The 15,931-nt window shown below is 35.5% G+C and overlaps 2 protein-coding genes across 2 annotated transcripts in view; one reads left to right on the top strand and one right to left on the bottom strand.

Annotated features, from left to right (window-relative positions):
* LOC140156890 (GPN-loop GTPase 2-like) overlaps positions 1–13,485 on the bottom strand; it is a 51,141-nt gene extending 37,656 nt beyond the window's left edge. Inside the window, exons 1-2 of the mRNA XM_072179907.1 lie at positions 13,424–13,485; positions 10,279–10,323 (exon numbers count right to left, since the gene is read on the bottom strand). The gene's annotated coding sequence lies outside the window, so the exon portion shown is untranslated. The remainder of the gene's footprint in view (positions 1–10,278; positions 10,324–13,423) is intronic.
* A 302-nt stretch (positions 13,486–13,787) lies between these two features.
* LOC140156887 (recQ-mediated genome instability protein 1-like) overlaps positions 13,788–15,931 on the top strand; it is a 44,042-nt gene continuing 41,898 nt past the window's right edge. Inside the window, exon 1 of the mRNA XM_072179906.1 lies at positions 13,788–13,933. The gene's annotated coding sequence lies outside the window, so the exon portion shown is untranslated. The remainder of the gene's footprint in view (positions 13,934–15,931) is intronic.

The raw sequence follows: 15,931 nt of genomic DNA, 5'->3' as shown, positions 1-15,931 counted from the left end.
TGTTTCGGCCTGATGGCATAAACAACCCGTTTAGTCATGAAAATATATTAATGAACCCCGTTCATACATAACAGAACATTTTGTAATTCTTATTTCATCAAAATAATAACAATACATTTCAAGTAACATTATTAAAAAACATGATTTTACTGTACTTTTCTTACCCGGCGATCACACATCTGGGACACCGGGCATAAACGCTATTAACGTCCAGCTCTAGACCAATCACGCGCGCTGTTACATAGCGTGTATGTATGAAAAGCAATTTACAGCTTAAAATAAATTTGCTGGCCAACCTACCAGAATTTCCTTTTTATGTTACGCCAATCAAACAATTATTTTAGGCCTTATGGAAACTCTAGGGCCTCATAAGCAGACTGTGCTTTACCAGACTTGTGGCCTTTATAATACTTCACATTCTTTCCAGTTAATTTTTTTAAATTAATATAAAAACTATCCTTTTTTGATTTTGACCAACTTTTGAAATACTTAATCAGCAACCACAAGAGTGATGACGCCACTATCGAACTAGATTTTGTTTTAACTTTGACAAGGTCTCAAAGTTCTCCCGCGCGCATTTGAAAAATAAATTTTTTATTTCCTTTTAATTTTTTCGAGAAACAAGATTTTTTTTGCAACATACGATAAAAAAGCTGGGAATAAAAAAAAGGATTTCAAATTTGTTTTCAAACTCGTGAGTTTTGAGACAAAACTTGAATTAATCGGAGGCGCATAGCAACAACAGGACTGATTGATTTTAAGCCCTAGGTAGTTCCATGTAAAATGTAGGCTTTAATCCGATTAAAATTTGTAGTTCCAAGTTATAATATATTAATTGAATTGTTTAAGAATGAGAATAAAGGTATTGTTTTTTGCTGCTGTCGTGCATCTATCGTCTCATATAAAACGGGCTACTTCATTATCCCCCAACAGTGCCCCCTGGCTAAAAAACAATACCTTTATTCCTTGTAGAACATCTCAGGACCCTTTTATAACATTAGTAAATTTAAACAAACACCCCTTACAAAAGATAGGAAAACCAGGTAAAAATAAGCGTCCACCCAAAATCACTTTTTTTTAGCGCATTGCAATTAATACGGTAGTCCATACTCATATCATTCCAATCATTTGTTTTATAAATATAAATCCTTATTCTTTCCTATCAAAATATGATGTTAAAAATAAGATGATTTCTACATTTTACAATCCTTTGTTTGATAAATGAAGAGCTTATTTTCCAAACTGTTAAGTCCACAACCACAATTTAGTTTGACATTAGCAACAATGAGTTGTACCATCAACAAGCCATTATTTACCACAATACTGGTTAACAATATGCAGACTATTGTTCTCATTTGGGAAACAAAGACCTCACACAGTATTGTTACTATGTGTTCATCCACTGCTTGCTTTGAAATGGTGCACCCAACTGAAATTATCATACCTAGCATCACAACACATAGTAATATCGTATGTATAGGTAAATCAGCAACATGTTTGTGGTTTGGAAATAAGCTCTTCAAATATAAAACATTTCAATATTTGACATACAAAAGAAAAAATAATTTTTATGTACAAGTACAAACAAGGTATGTTTCCACACTCTTCTGCATGATAGATGGTGATTCAAGGCATGATATCATCTGCATCTTTCATGTTTCAAGAATGAAATGTATAAATATAATATTACATACTTAACTAATTATGACCTGATCCTAAAAGAAGATTATTTGATCTGATCAAAATATCAAAGTATCAAAGTAGCTTTCTGAATCTTGTGCAATGATTATTAAGAAACTCTTCTGATGTTTATTTTCAAAGAACATCAAGCAAACCATAAATATAATTCCAGACTTAATTGCCATATCATTTACCTGCACACTAAGTCAGAACCATAATGAGTTTGCTTCTTACATGTTTGTACTGTTTTTTGGTAATTGTTTTGGGTTTTTATCCTGGTTCAACCTGTTGTGCAAAGTCATCGGGAAGAAAATTGAGATTGACCATCATATTTTGGAAGCCAGACACAAACGCCACCCATTATTAAATCAAGATAGCCTTTTTAAAGTGCTGTTCATTTCAGTCTTCAATCCCAGTTTGCTGCAAATCACACCCCATTTGTCTCTCCAGGGTTTTGCCAGAAGGTCTCTCTTAGACATTGACCAGATGGTTTGTTTTTATTCTGAAATAAAATGAAAAAAGACGAAAAGAAACATAAATATCTTATTTAGTGACACATAAGTGAAATTTTTAACATGAATCTTTTAAGGGGTACTACACCCTGGCCAATTTGTGCCTATTTTGATTTTTCTCAAAAATTATAGCACATTGGTGACAAGTAAGATATGTATATTATAGGGCAAGAACTACAACTACTGTACCGTACTGAAAATTCAGCAACTCAAAGCAAGTAGTTATTGATCAAATATTGGTTTTCCCTCATTTTTGACTGTAACTCCACTACTGTTGTCTGTGCTGAAATAAAATTTCCAGTGCAGTAGTTGTAGTCCTTGCCCTATAATATACATATCTTACTTTGTCCCTAATGCGCTATAATTTTTGAGAAAAATGCAAAAATAGGCACAAAATTGGGCAGGGGTGTAGTACCCCCCCCTTAATACAAACGTTGAACATCCAGATACACAACAAAACTTAAAATCCGAATATTAAATTTTCTCATAGTCATGTGATATTCATCATTCTCTACTCTAGGTCAACAACAATTAAGATGCCGAAACGGAATCACGACTGCTTTGAATGTGCTTCATCGTTTGATAAGCCCTCAAAACTTGCCAGACACATGCAAGGGAATGCTCACAAGTTAAATCATGTTATTACACACAATTCGTTCACATCAGGGATGCAACAAGTATTTAATGAACCACTGGTGGTAAATACAGTGGACAAACATGAAGATATCCTGTATGACTTGGACGATGAAGACTTCGAGCAGGAAGAGGATGAGAAGGAAGAGGAACCAATAGAAGAGAATCTGTGCAACAATAATGATAACAGTACATATCCATACCCCAGTGAATTATTCTTCCTGTTACATTGTTACGCCAAAAACCCACACAGACCCAAGGTATATACCATATAAATCAAATTCCATATTTTTGAGGGGAATTAAGAGCCAATCTCCCTTATTATGTACGGCTTTGCGATTCAAAAAAAAATAGAATTGTCTCTAAAAAATAATTTTGGTACATATTAGCACCAACAACTCACATGTAAAATATGAGCGTGCACAGCGCCTCGCTCAGCTTGAAAAAATTCTTGAAATTTCAGCCTCTCTGAGCCTTACTTGCAAATGGTAAACTTTGGAGGTGCATAACATCGTGCGCCATCATCATCGATTTTTAGCCTAAAGTTGCCGAATTCAGCAACCTTTCACTCAAATTTTGCAAGTATTTTGACCAAAATTTTTTTTACTCTCACCAACTACCATGATGGAATCAGCATCATCTGAAATGCACTCACACAAGTTTCTATGAGACATGTCTGGTGATCCCCATTGAAACTATTTTGACCTCTATTGAATTAGTGCGCCCACATGATCCCACTTTTTTTTTTACTTGTTATTAGTTATACATAAGCCCCTTTATCCAATCATCCAAAAAGTAAGATGGGATCTTGTTGGCGCACATTTTTATTGCTGGTTAAAGTTCCACTTTTGTGCTGCACATAGGCAAAATAATGCCAATTCGGCACAAAGTATGAACTTTGACCTCTATTGAATTAGTGCGCCCACATGATCCCACTTTTTTTTTACTTGTTATCAGTTATACATAAGCCCCTTTATCCAATCATCCAAAAAGTAAGATGGGATCTTGTTGGCGCACATTTTTATTGCGGGTCAAAGTTCCACTTTCGTGCTGCACATAGGCAAATATGCATCACTTTGGCACAAAGCTTGACCTTTGACCTCTTTTATATTAGTGCGCCCACATGATCCCAATTAGCTGTTGCTTGTGTTTTATCTACTGGTCGCCAAAGAAGCTAGACGATGACTAATAAAATTGGGATCTTGTTGGCGCATCTTTTTGTGATGCAGTAAAAAGCCCACATTGCGCAGCGAGTGGGAAAAAGAGGTCAAATTGACCTCCAAAATGAGGCTAAGTCCATTTTCAAAAAATCTGAAAAATATGAAGATCAAGAGATCCCAAGCTAATTTTTTCAGTTCTTGCAGAGAATTACCTCTTCTTTGATGAAATGCTATTCGGTGAGTCAGGTGACGTTGGCGCGCAATAATACAGGCATGCAAATATGTGCGAAAATAGGAAATTTTGACCTTTGACCTCTGTTAACTCGGTGCGCCAACGAAATCCCAAAAATTTTTTGCTGAAAAATGAAACTTGCCATGGAGGTCTTTAATTTCAAACTGCGAGGACTTGGGATCTTGATGGCGCAGCCCGTTATGATGCTTTGAAGTTTGCACGAGGGCGCTTTTCATCAAATCATTGGATTTGCTGATTTTGTGCGCCATCAAGATCCCAATTTTTTTTCTTGCTTTTTGTAATGTAACCATTTGGTACTTTAAAAAAATGCAAAATGCAGGTTGGGATGATGATGGCGCACGATGTTATGCACCTCCAAAGTTTACCATTTGCAAGTAAGGCTCAGAGAGGCTGAAATTTCAAGAATTTTGTCAAGCTGAGCAAGGGCGCTGTGCACGCTACTATTTTACAGGTGAGTTGTTGGTGCTAATATGTACCAAAATTATTTTTCAGAGACAATTCTATTTTTTTTTTTTTTTTTTTTTTCCCCTTATTCATGTACATAATAAGGGCGACTGGCTCTTAAATAATCATTTTCACATTAAAGGGTGTAACTTGATTTTTAGGGTCAAAATTTCAAACCACTAAAAATATGTTTCCAGGGGTGTCTATTCTTCCAGAAAGTTGAAATTATTCCCTCACCCTACCGCGCTGTGTCACATCCATCCCCAGATTCTTCCCCAACTGAGATCCCAAAAAATGGACTCAAAAGGGGAAATTTTAGACTGGTTGCTATCTACATGTATTTAGAGAATAAAAGATAGGATTTTGTCTTTTGCCTATCCAATATCATGTCATAATGGATGGCTGGCCAATATTTTGGGTAGTGGATGCCGGCGCAAAATCCTACCTTTTATTCTCATTCTTATTCAGTTTTAATGTAATTTTGCGAGAAAAACTGCCTTTTTTCAGAAAAAAATAAAGTTACTTCTGTAGCAGAGTTCGGAGATTGCTACTGAACTATTGGTAAGGCCGGGGGAGGATAATCAAGGACTTGGATCTGAAGTTGAGGTTTAAAAGAGAAGATAAACTTGGACAATAGAGCTGTTAACTAATTGATGGTCATGTCTTCCCTTAGAATCCCAAATGCTTCCCTAGATAGGCAGATGTCCAATCTAAAAAGAAAATGGGTTTTGTATGAAATATGCAAAGCAGAGCCCCCTTACTCTTTGTGTGCATTATTACCTATAGTATGACCACTAGTCACTATTGGTTCAGTCCATGTCAAATCAACCAGGTGTCCCCAGGTGACCCTCTCAGATTTTGATGAAATTCCATCAGAATAATCTTTTGTGGCCACAATGAACCCATACAAAAATTTGGCCTCATAGGGGTAAAATTATTCCCTCCCCTTTGGGGGCAATTAACGGAATAGACACCCCTGTAATAATGTTTCTGTTTACTGAAATCATGCATAGAAGCAACTTAAATTCCAGTAAAATAATGTTTCAAGGCTTAAACCTTTTGATTTATAATAAAAAAATTTGTCATTTCCATAACATTTTTATTAAAATATCCAAGATTTTTGGAAATATCACTGGAAACTTCTCGCTACATAAATGATTATGTACCAATTATTTCTTGCATTGAAATTATTTTGCAGTCTGAGCAAGACCTTGAATTTCTATGGTATATACTTGAAACACAAGGCATACAACCACCACCTCTATCCAAGGTACTCGCATTTGATCCTCTAGGCAAAGATGCAGTTGTTCCAAAACAGGTATGTTACATTGGGCTATTCCAGTTTTAATCCATTCACCCTCTATGGAAGACATCACTTAATTTTTTTTTTAATCACAACCCCCCTTATTTGGGTACATAATAAGGGAGACAGGCTCTTATTCTTTGTAATGTTTTTTTTTTATAACTACAAGCAATGAAAATCCTGATTTATAAACACCTCATGGGGAATTCAATGTCAGAACACACAATTTCCAATTATAGTCCCGCCTAACCTTAGATTTTCTTATTAAGCCAGGCCCATTTGTAGTGATTTTGGTCAAAACGAGCATGTCAATCATTATTCGGAAGACGGTATCTATGTAATTGGTGGATCAATTCCATTGATATTGGAGAATTTGGAAATGGTAATTATAAGCAATCCAACTATTCCACTATAATTAATATGAAGGGAATTTTAGGTTGGATGACCTAACCTTGCAAGTTATCATTTAATATGACACTGTCGAACACTTGATCTTTAAAAGGACTTGTTGTTGTAACATCTTATTCTTTAGCGATATAACAATGCATACCCAACTGGTTTTGACCATTACAAATTGATTTTAATAGATTTTATAAATTTGTCTTGTTCTTTCAATAGAAAAGCTTTGGCAATGACACATTATGGTTTCTTCAACCTAGTGATATTGTGAAACAACAAATGAAAATACCAAGAGTTGCTGAAACATTAGTTAGATACCCTGTCCACACTGATGTCCACACTGATGGTATGAATATTAATCAATAATAGCAAATGATTTGATACATGTACGAGGGGGTATCAAAAAGTACCGTACCTGCCTATGTAACCGCACAACCAGCAAAATGGAGAAAATTGAGGCATGTAGCATGATTAAGTTCCATATTAAGGGTTACAGTGCCCACAAAATCTGTGATGAAATAAAAATTCATTTTCCAAAAAGCAACAGTGACAATATCACAATCACCACCAAAGATAACTTTAATTTCATCATCGATTTTCTAGGCACTGCAACCCTTCAAATGCAGAATCTTAATAACGCTGCTTGCCTCAATTTTCTCAATCTTGCAGTAAACATACTTATGAGACCATTTTTGCACCATAGTGTACATAAGGACCAGTGATTGCACTGACATATAGCTCTTTCACTTCTGGGCGATTTCTAAAACTTTTTGATACCCCCTCGTGATTTGCTCTTTTTCTACCGTTTTTCTTTCAAAGCACCAACCCCCTGTCGATGTTATATGCAGGGCTCCCGAAAATCAGTGCGGGCCCACAAAAGACACATCCGGCGGGCCCAAATGGCCCGCAAAATTTGTGGCAATTTGCTCACTTTTTTGTGGGGTTCATAGGTTTAAACCAATGGCCCAAATTCAGGCCCACAGAAATTCTGGCTTATTTCGAGGCCTTGTTATATGGTTTAAATGATAAATATTGTACTGTCAATGTGTTATGCACCACTTCTGACATGCTCCTGATTACTATGGTATGACAATGCATTTCAGATAAAATCAAGGAGATGTGGCAGGGGAGAAAGTGGCGGGAGCACCCAATGTTCAAAACACCAATGGTGACGGTAAAGACAGTCAACGATGAAATGAAGAACATATACATGCATGACATCGTAGAAATTCAGGACGAAATTCCATTTGGGAAAGTTATGGATTTTTTTGTGAAAGGTTTGTTTTAACATGTGTTTTAATCTATAGCAGTTAAAAATTTGTATTTGAAATGGATTACCCTTAATTGTAACACTTCTTGAATCCATTTTAAATGCATTCATAGTTTGTAAAAAATATCATTATCCTTAAGGGGGTACTACACCCATTGCATTTTTGCATATTGTGAAGAAATGAGGGAAAAAAAGTGTGAGCTTACATGGCATGCTTGTGTACCACTTTTTGGCTTCTACCTTTAAAAGCAGTAAGCCTAATTGATACTGATGCCACCAATAGAACAAGAAAGTTTGCCCCTTCATTTTGCATACCACTTTGTCTAATTTTTTTCTCATTTCTTCACAAAATGCAAAAAACAAACAAAAAAAAACAAACCTTGCAATGCGTGTAGTACCTACCACCTTTAGTGTTCGAAATAAGCACTTATCCTCTTGTCCAAAAATTCAGTGGGGACAACCATATTGAGCTATGTACTTATCCCCTGGACAACCACTATTTTGTACCTCCAAAAGTATGACACATTTTGGGGACAACCAAAATGTATTGAGGACAGGCAGAATTTGTGCTTTAATTATCCTCGGGATAACCTGGCCATATTTTCCTTATTTCGGACACAACCCCGTTAAGTTATTCAAACTGGAACAAAAAGGAAAAAGATTTCTTGCTGTATACTATGGCACATGTATACACAAGCAACAAGACCCATTGTGCACACAATATTAGAAATGATTTTAACCATGAATTTTACCATATATTTATTTCTTTAAAAATCAGATGGCGAAACCTGGGTGGAAATAATAGGCCTTCTGGACGAAGTCACATGTCTAACACATAGTATCGACCTACCTGATGGGTATCAGGGTTATGTAATGACAGATATGGTAATCCAGCTGCCATCCACATCCATTAAGAACGCTAGCAAACCCCATCGGTGAAGTACTCCTGGAATTCTGAAAATCAATTACAGCAATTGGATGAAGATGTGAGGACAGTGTAGTTTATACATGTATATGATTATATCATAGCTCTTGCAAGATAAATATTTAAATTACAGACAGGGTAATTATGTAATTGGTTACATACACCCCGACACATACAATAATGTGGCACGGTCTTAACCACCTCCTTGCATTGAAACAACATGGCCATCAAAAATGGCCATTTATCCCATAATAAATTAAAATAAATGTTTAATCGCTGGATATTTAAGGGGGTACTACACCCCTGGCCAATTTTGTGCCTATTTTTGCATTTTTCTCAAATGATAGCACATTGGTGACAAGTAAGATATGTATATACATGTAGGGGCAAGGACTACAACTTCTGCACTAGGAATTTTATTTCAGCACAGACAACAGTTGTGGAGTTACAGTCAAAAATGAAGGAAAACCAATATTTGATTACGGTACTATAAAAATAACTAATTGCCTTGAGTTGCTGAATTACCAGTGCAGTAGATGTAGTCTTTGCCCTCTATTATATACATATCTTACCTGTCACCAATGCGCTATGAATTTTGAGAAAAATGCAAAAATAGGCACAAAATTGGCCAGGGGTGTAGTACCCCTTTAAACTAGAAGTGCACAAAGTGACACAAAAGTTCCAACTATAATTAAATTTTAAGGAGCTAAGCAAATAGACCATTTCAGAAAGCTACTTTGATATTTTGATCAGATAAAATAATTTTTTCTTTTAGGATCAGGTCATAATTATTTAAGTATGTAATATTATATTTATACATTTCATTCTTGAAACATGAAAATTGTTGTGTATTGTGTATTCTATCATGCAGATGATTTCATGCCTTGAATCACCATCCAAGCAACGTCAAAGGTGCAAAGGCAAGAAGGCAATTTGTATACCATTGATGCTGTACAGTGATGATACCAGCGGGAACCGCTCCAGAAAATATGCCTGTTTCAATTCTATGGCAATACTGTTCGCTGGATTGCCAAGAGCAGAGAACATGAAACTGCACAACATACACTTTGTTGCAACATCAGACAAGGTATGCTAGGTCTTTGTACAGAAGTATAGGATCTTCCAAAATTACAGCTTTATATGACAGCTGTTTTCAGCTTTTTTTATGTAGCGACTCACACCCGATGTCATCGCCCTGATTTCTTCACGGCAGAAATCACCATGGTAGATTGAATCCACCGCCATGTATGGTCATAATACATATCGACCTGTTTAATAGTTCAGTCGCATAATAGGCTGAAGGACATCTGACTAAGGCTACTGACAATAGCCCCGATTAGCTCGGTGACTAACCTCGCTGTGTGTCAGTCAAGCATGGTATGCCATAGGTCATATTCACAACCTTCACGATTGGCCTATAGGCCCTACACTGCGCTATATAATTCGGCACATATAAATCAGAATTATTGCGGAATTATTGTCAGTTTTTGACTCAAGACGAAGCTAGCAGTGTAGCCCTAGGCCTAGTAGTAGTAGTACATGATGAGTATACAAGCCTTTTTAAGCATGACAAGTTATGACAAGCATGACAACAAATAATACCCGGCGGTAAGCTTAAAATTATAAAACATTTTCCAATTACTCTCAGTTGTCACAATAAAATGAGTTAATCCTTCAAAATTCATTTTAAATGCATTACCTGTATTTGCATGTCACACAATCCCCTTTTCAGTAAATTCTGTACGGAAACAGGACGGTTCGCACCCTTTCAATTTCGGACCCGTGCACTTTAGCCCCCCTTTTAATTTCGCACCCGTGCACTTTCGCCCCCTTTTTAAACCGCGGGTAATGTGCTGCTGTTGATTAATGATGCACGATCGATCGCTTCAACTCCCGGCGGTACAGTGGGGTGTTGTATGTGTATAGTATTGGTTGACTTTTGAGTGTTGATTGTCTGTGTTTGCAGTACCGGTACTGGGTCCAGCGTGTACAAAAGCAAATAGTATGTTGATGGACTCTCCGGTTCGATTGAATTTAATTAGAGAATAAATGATAGGATTTTGTCTTTTTTATCAATATCGTGTCATAATGGATGGGCTGGCCAATATTTTGAGTAGTGGATGCCGGCGCAGCCGGTATCCACTACGATAAAAATATTGGCCAGCCCATCCATTATGACACGATATTGATAGGCAAAAGACAAAATCCTATCTTTTATTCTCATTCTTATTCAGTTTTAATGTAATTTTTGCGAGAAAAACTGCCTTTTTTCAGAAAAAAATGAAGTTACTTTTGTGAGGACATCCCCGTTGTTTTAAATGAACGAAACCATCACGAACATCTAAGCCGCCGAATCGCGTTTTAGTTCTCGCACGTGTATTACGCGAACGCATTATCGCGCGATCATTGAGGAGCAACAAGCGTGCCGCCGTTGCGTGGCGGCGCGCGCCCTGACTATTATCACTATCAACTATTGTGAGATATTATACACCAGAAAACCAATCAAATTACGCGAATTCTTTACAAGACGCACCCATTGAATAAGAATAGGCCTATATTATTACGATATATTAAATGTGCTTCGACTAAAGATTGGTATTCATTATGTTTTTGATTTGTTATTTTGTTTTACTTAGGCCTATTTTATTTTATTTCATTTCTATTTTATTTTATTTTATTTTATGCCTATTGATTATTTTTATTATATTATTATTATTATTATTATTATTATTATTATTATTATTATTATTATTATTATTATTATATTAATTATTATTATATTATTGTTATTAGAATTATGTTACCTTATTAGTACTTTATAATAGGCTATATAATTTAGTATTCAATTATTTATGGCCTATAAAGTATAAAATTTATAGGGCCTAATATTGATATGGCCAAAAATATGATGGCTTATAATTTATAATTTTATCCCATCTTTATGTTGCCGAATTGATCTTCTTTGACATGACACTAATGGAAAAAAAATATTTAGCAAATTTCTCAAAGACAAATGCACACAAGCAAAACAAATGCCTGCAGCAGCTTTGCGATAATGCTGTGCCGACTTTCACCACCTTTCTTCACCGCGAGTATTAGCTGCCACTAGTACGCGAAAGCGCCGGGCGTGACATGGGTTCAATCAATGCAATGGTAGCCTACGGTGACTAGGCAGTAGCATGCATATATTCGTCCCAGAACACACCCGTACCGGATCGATTGCTTGACAAGTCTCCGGGCCACGCGGCCGCGTGATTGTATAAAGTGTGACTCCTTCAACCCTTTATGTAATGAATGACTTACGCGAAAGCGCCGGGTATGCCCGGCGGGTATGGTGTGGGTCCAATCAATGGTAGGGTACCGTAAACAGACACGCAAAAGTGCCATATGCCTCTTGACGTACGATCGTAAAATATTATTAATCAGGAAAGTTTTCTGTTCGTTTTAATGAGAAATGTAAATAATGAACCAAATGTTTTAACTTTTATGTCTTTTAATGAATGATGTATTTTGTCTGTGTTCTTAATTAATTTAATATATATTTCTACAAGTGTTACGTAAATTGTATAAAACAAAGAAATGTAAATACTTTTAATGAATTTTGATATATTTGATGTATGATTTTTGATGTTTATGCATTTTTATGTTTTAAAAAATTCTTACATATATAGGGATTATGTATAAATTCTACAAATTGTTATGTATATTGTTTTTATGACACAGAGCCCCTGTAATAGCAGATTTATCTGAAAGGTAGCCCTGTATAAATATGGTTTTAATAAATAACATAAAGTAAATAAACAAATTTGGGGAAAAAATGCTATCCAATTCTGCATTGTAAATGATTGACATTTATGTGTTCATGATTCATTTTGTTTACTGGCCTGTCAATCACGGACTCATTATGACGATGCTTTATTAACACCACGGCACATCTTATATCTTAATCTGCTAAATATGCCGACAATTTTAAGGCGGGATGTTTGAACTCGAAGATGTCAATAATGTAATATAGCATCTATTTCTTAGATAATAAAGATCGTGTAAAGGAGATGAATTTCTTTCTTTATTTTTCTTTTCTTTTTCCTTTTTTTTCGTTTTTATAGTGCCTTTTTTCTTCTTTTTTTTAATCAAGAAAGCTGCTTTGTCTTTTGAACCCTGTTTTGTTTTTGGATGTTGCTGCACATAATAAACAGTTTTAAACAATCAATTTATTTCTATCAATTAGATTTGTTCAGTTCATCTTAATTTCTTTGGATTTCGTTTTTTCTTTCCCTTTCTTTCTTTATTTCCTTTCTTTCTTTTTTCGTTTGCAAGATCAGGCTATAGCCTAGGGTCCGACGCATAAATGATCCTTGTATCCTTTTGGATCCATCCTTTGGTCGTCAGTTGGAACAAATTTTCACTGTTTTTATACATATTATATTAATTAATAATTAAATATAAATTTATTATTATTATTACTATTTATTATTATTACTATTTTTATCATTGAATTCTAATTATTTCATTATTTTGGGTAAGCCTGCTGCTAAAATATCTGGCCTATAATATATCTGAGAAAAAAAAATCGTTCCTCTATTTTGTTTTAAAATATCCTTTCTTTCCTTCCTTCCCGGGTTTATCATGACTTAATAAGTGCATGCCCGACGGCCCCAGCACTATAAACATACTACGCCGCACCGCCGGGAGTTCAAGCAATCGATCGTGCATCAATCAACAGCAGCACAATACCCGCGGTATAAAAAGGGGGGCGAAAGTGCACGGGTGCGAAATAGAAAGGGGGCGAAAGTGCACGGGTCCGAAATTGAAAGGGTGCGAACCGTCCAGCATTCATTCTGTACCACAAATTTACAAAGACGTGTAGTTCATGAGTTTATCACTGCCGAATTCCACAGCCACGAAAGATGATGGACTCGTCGATTTAAATGAATACAAAAGGGGTGTGAGCAACAATATACAAACAAGAATAATAAATCCTACAAAGATTACCGATTAATATTAGCATATAAGCTATACTTTCATTTGATGATTTTTTTTTTTACTAATATATGTTTAATTTAATTATTTTTTTACACTTTTTGCATTATATTTGAAATAAACAAGTAAATTTTTGTGATTGATCACCCCCATTAAAATAAAGGATTGAACCAAGGTCGGAAAAGGATTATTGACCCGGAAGTTTAGAAGCCGGCAAATTTAGAAACTTCGGAGATGGTGAATGGATGGGACTGGTCCTAAAATCTCTCAAATTTTCGCTTAAAACACCAGTATTTTGTTACTTTAATGCTTCAAGTTATTGCCAACTTAAAGTGCAAGTTGGTGATGGTGTTGACAAATTCATAGAAGAGGAGGTATGAATGTGAATTGACTGAATTCCATGAAATTATTTCATCAATTCATGCCATGTAATTGATTGTAAATAAAACATGTAAGGCCAAGTAAAATAAAAAACATGTTTCACGTCCGGGTTTTTGGAAAAAAGGAGGAAGAGGGGGCTTTTTATTTTCTATTTTTTATCGCAAAGTTGGTGTATATACCCATAATTAGAGCTGTTTTAGCGTATACAATAATGCCTGGAAAAAGGAGGAGGCCTCTTTTTATTTGTTGTTCTGAGCTCGGTAAAGTCTTATTCAGATTCCCTTTTACAAATTAAGCGTACTGCTAGCCGTCCAGCGCGTATTATTTGCACAAGGTCCAATGCACACGCTTGACGTTGCGCGCGTATATGCGATGGTTAAGCTGTCAAATGAAATCTGAATAAGACTTTAGCCCCGGGACTTTAGCACCCCCTAAACTATAACAAAACCTTCCAAATCATGAAATGTGTTTCTTGTATATAAGCAAGGCTATAGAAAGCATCTACTTCCAAAACATATTTTTTGAAAAGTTACAACTGAATTTCAAAAAATAAAAATATAATTGAAGAAACCTCCAAAAAGGAAGCGGGAGGGGACGTGAAACATGTTAATTTTTTTATTTGGCCTAAATGTCATTGCATGATGTCTTATAATTTATTGTCTGTTTATTTGTTTAGCATGCATGTGCTCTGATAAATGCCTAGCATTATTTTATGTTTATTCTTCTCCTTCTTCCAAATTTATAGTGTCAACTTCATTGACATGATTGAGGCTCAGGCACGGAGTTTGCCTTTTTCCGAGAAAGGCGCTATAACTGATAATAGCGATATTAGCGCTCTTTTTTATACTAGACGCAATTGCGCTATTTTGTCATTCGTTTCTACACATAATTGCGATAATAGCACTGCTATTATCAAAAAGTGCTAATTTCGCTATTAGGCCAAATAAAAAAATAAACATGTTTCACGTCCCCTCCCGCTTCCTTTTTTGAGGTTTCCTCAAATATATTTTTATTTTTTGAAATTCAGCTATAACTTTTCAAAAAATATGTCTAGGAAGTTGGGATGCTTTCTATAGCCTTGTTAAGATACAAGGAACATTTTAGGAAGGTTTTGTGATCATTAGAGGGGGTGTAACTCCCAGAACAAAAAATAAAAAAGGGCCTCCTCCTTTTTCTAGCCATTATTGTATACGCTAAAACAGCACTAAGTATGGATATTTTCACCAATTTTGCGATAAAAAATAGAAAATAAAAAGCCCCCTCTTCCTCCTTTTTTTCGAAAACCCGGACGTGAAACATGTTTTTATTTTTTACTTGGCCTTATCAGTGTATTTTTTAGACTTAGAAGAAAATCAGTTTGGTGAAAATGGCTCTTAGACAAAATTGCGCAATTATGCAATTTTCACTTTACCCCACCACTCAAGTGATAATAGCGCTATTTCGCTAATAAAAAAAATGGCCTTTAGACAAAATTATGCAATTTTGCAATTTTCACTTTACCCCACCACTCAAGTGTTAAGAGCGCTAGTACGCTATTTTCAAAAATGGCCTTTAGACAAAATTAGCAATTTTGCAATTTTCACTTTACCCCACCACTCAAGTGATAATAGCGCTATTTCGCTATTTTCAAAATGGCCTTTAAACAAAATTAGCAATTATGCAATTTTCACTTTACCCACCACTCACTAAGTGATAATAGCGCTATTTCGCTATTTTCAAAATGGCCTTTAGACAAAATTAAGCAATTATGCAATTTTCACTTTACCCACCACTCAAGTGATAATAGCGCTATTTAGCTATTTTCAAAATGGCCATTAGACAAAATTGTGCAATTATGCAATTTTCACTTGACCCCACCACTCAAGTGATAATAGCGCTATTTCGCTATTTTCAAAAGTAGCCTGTAGACAAAATTACGCAATTTTGCAATTTTCACTTTACCCCACCACTCAAGTGATAATAGCGCTATTTTCAAAAATGGCCTTTAGACA

Source organism: Amphiura filiformis, chromosome 7, assembly GCF_039555335.1.
Source record: "Amphiura filiformis chromosome 7, Afil_fr2py, whole genome shotgun sequence".
Classification (NCBI taxonomy): Eukaryota; Metazoa; Echinodermata; class Ophiuroidea; order Amphilepidida; family Amphiuridae; genus Amphiura; species Amphiura filiformis.
Note: the sequence above shows the minus strand (reverse complement) of the source record. Positions and strands in the feature narration are given on the sequence as shown.